A 3,170-nucleotide genomic window follows, 5' to 3' on the forward strand; every position below is an offset into this window, starting at 1 on the left:
AGCAGGGGGGTCAAGACCCCAAGGAGGAGATTTGGGGCCAGGCCTGGCTGCAGCCACCTGAGTCCCAAAGCTGTGGTAACCCCAGAGCAGGGGGCAGCGAGGAGCCCTGAGGCAAAGGGGACAGCGAAGAGTCCTGAGCACCAGAGAGGGTGCAGAGAGCAAGACTGACCAAACAATGTCCGGTACATCTGCGAGGCTTGGGGCATGGTAAAGGGGTGGTTGGAGCCACGCATAGCCCATAAGGCTGGGGTGCCCAGGAACACCCATTAGCAGAGCTGGGCTAACGTACAGGAGGATAACCATATCCAGGAGAACAGAAGAGGCAGTCTCCCTAATTACGTAATTGACATCAAAGACGTGGCAGGTGAGATTGAGGGGGCATCGTAGACCGACTGGGCATGGTAAGGGGTGCTAGGGAAGGGCTCGGCGACCCCTAGGGAGTTACTCCCGTTACAGAGACCACCAGGAGAAACCAGAGCCAGCACCCTTTAGAGGCTGCCATTAACCAAGGGTGAGGAAAAGAGCATGGGTGATGTCAGGCTGTGGCCTCAAACCTGGGTCCTCAGTCTGGTTAAGCATATCCTTTCATAGGTTGGTCAAGGCTGAACTGAAGCCTCCAACAGGGCCTAGCTCTCTGCCTACTCCCTGTAACTGCAGGGACTGGCTGGGGTCAGCTTCCCACATATAAACCAGAACAGGCCCAGAACAGGAAGTGTCTGAATACTAAGGGAATCTGTCCCACAACTGCTCCTTCTGGTTATTCCATGGCTTCACCTTCTTTTTGATCTCTTGGCTTCCTGACTCAGATTACCCCTGGTCCTTACTTTCTGTTTGGTGTCCTGGCTTATTGATTCAGCACATCCCTGGACTTTGTTCTTAGATTGACTAGCTTCCTGACTTGGTTTGACCTCAGATTCCACTTACCCATTTCAGCTCTAATTGGTGGCTTGATCCCATGTCCCAGACTTGGCCACCCATGTCCCAGCATGACACACATCTGTTGCAGATATATTGTGATTAGCTTCTCATATCTATATGTTATTCCTTTTATAAGGATCCACTATTCATGATAATATGATTCATATGAACATTTATCCACTTTCATGTAGATAATCACAAGCATCACCAAGGGACAAATTTAAAAGAGCAGTGACTTTGTTAGCTGTAGGTCTTTGAAAATCGAGAATGATTTAAAAATATAGACCTTGTGAACACTAGGCAAGAGTAAGACCTCCTCTACACACATAAGTAAAGGCACAATGGGATCTAACGCATGATCCACATGTGCATGGCAGGGGGTGTGAGTGTGGGATCATGCATTAGATCCCATCTTGCCTTATTGTTGGTAAAGGAGGAGCCTGATCCTAGGCTCTCCCTGCAGTGGCAAGAAAATTTCAGCTGTTGCAATCTCCCAGCCACAGGGGTGTGTGAAACCCTTGAAGTTGGGAGATCACGGCTGCTGCAGCCTCCTAACCCTAGGCGTTTTATGCACTCCCTGAAGTTGGTGGGACCCCACTGGTCCTGGTACTAGGAAACATGCTGTGGATTCCCAGCATCAACAGCTTGGGACTCTGAGTACCATGACCCAGAGTTGGTAGCTGCTGGGGCTGAGTGTCCTCTTTGTTGCAGGACTCCCAGCCCCAGCTGGGCATGGTACACCTCTGGGCATGGGGCTCCCAGCTGCAGGGGAGGCTGTGCTACACATGAAAATTAAAACTCAATACCAACCAGCTATAAAGTTAGGACACATTTTCAAGGTCTAACTTTATAACTGTTTGGAGCATTCTATGGAATGATAGCTACTTTGCACATGTAGCTGGTCTCAAAATAATTGTGCAATTAACCAGTTAATTGCATGATACCTGTAATATGTAGAAGAGGCCTAACAGGCACAAATTATTTTCTTTTCTGGATTTAGCTTTCCTATCTATGAATTGCTCTCCTTTTTGAAGCACGTTAAGATCTAAAAAGAAAATCACTTGGCAATCATTAGTCATTAATGTACGCTGTATCCCAAATGTATAGAAACATACCATTTTTACAAAATGTATTAGTACCATGTTTTAAGTTGATAATCTTAACAACAATGTTGTTTTAAAAAGGGAGTGGAAATAAAGGAGGTGATTTGAGTGGAATAAGACTTTTTTTCATTTAATTTTTAGCACTGGCATCATTATCCCAGGGAAAGGGAACAAAAGAATGCAAGAAACCATTTTATGCAAGCTTTGTTAATACCCTGTTGAGCCTGTTTTTTGTTCCTAATGGTGATGGGTAGGACAGTATGTTTATCAGGAGCATTGGCATCTTCTCCTTTTAGGGTAGCAGATCATGATCCATAAAATTCACAGTGGCACAGCAGCAGAAACCAGTTCCAGGAATCTGAAGCAGCTCTCTGGTTAGGTTCAACATTGCCTTTCTCAAGAGTGTCACTGTAATAGAGCAAAGTTCTTGTAAAGAATTTCAGGAGACATTGACATAATCAGGTCAGCTAGAGGTGCATAAATGGGAAAGGAGGGGGAAACCCAAAGAGAAAGGTGTATCTATCTGTCATATAGCTGGAAGATATAATTTGAAGAGTTTTTATTCTCACCTGCTTGCGTGGCAATTTTCCCCCTTTTCTTTTGTGTTTTTGTCTGTGAAGCAACGTATTCTTCCCTGCAGCCTGACAGACACAAGGATATTTCAAACTGTCACAGGGTTCTTAGGCAAATTTCCCCTTTCTTGCAGTCATTATCATGGCAGGTAGACTCCTTAACGGGCGGCTTTAATGGCTAGGTACCCCCTACTGTGAAGATACCTGCCTATGAGAAGGAGAGGGTACTGCTCTCTCTGGTGTGACTTGGGAGTTGGGGGAAGGGACTGGAACTTGGAGGAATACAGCACTGCAGCAGCATCTAAAGAGCACGTGCCTCTCCTGATCAACGAAACTGCTTGCAAATCTCTATTTTCTCCTCTTCCGACCATACAAAGGTTTCCAAGTAGATAAGTGAAAATATTTCATGCCCTAAATAGATGCTCTAAAAATGTAATAGTCAGTTTATTTGTTCCCAGAGAAGATAAATGCAGAATGGATTTTTTTTTACAGATATCACAGAAGACTGATACTGAGTTTTCAGCTGAACACTTCATTCTACTTGGATTGCTTGGGAAAGTTCATACGAAATTGCCAT

General features: G+C 45.2%; 1 long non-coding RNA gene across 1 annotated transcript; it reads right to left on the minus strand.

Moving 5' to 3' along the window:
- Window positions 1-2,209: 2,209 nt before the first annotated feature.
- On the minus strand, window positions 2,210-2,804 carry LOC109302578. Its single transcript, XR_002098849.1, has 2 exons — window positions 2,591-2,804; window positions 2,210-2,429 (listed from the first exon to the last, which is right to left on the minus strand). It is a non-coding gene; the product is annotated as an uncharacterized LOC109302578 (long non-coding RNA).
- Between the last annotated feature and the right edge of the window lie 366 nt (window positions 2,805-3,170).

The sequence above is a fragment of the Gavialis gangeticus genome, unplaced genomic scaffold, assembly GCF_001723915.1.
Source record: "Gavialis gangeticus isolate Ggan-Ray unplaced genomic scaffold, GavGan_comp1, whole genome shotgun sequence".
Classification (NCBI taxonomy): Eukaryota; Metazoa; Chordata; order Crocodylia; family Gavialidae; genus Gavialis; species Gavialis gangeticus.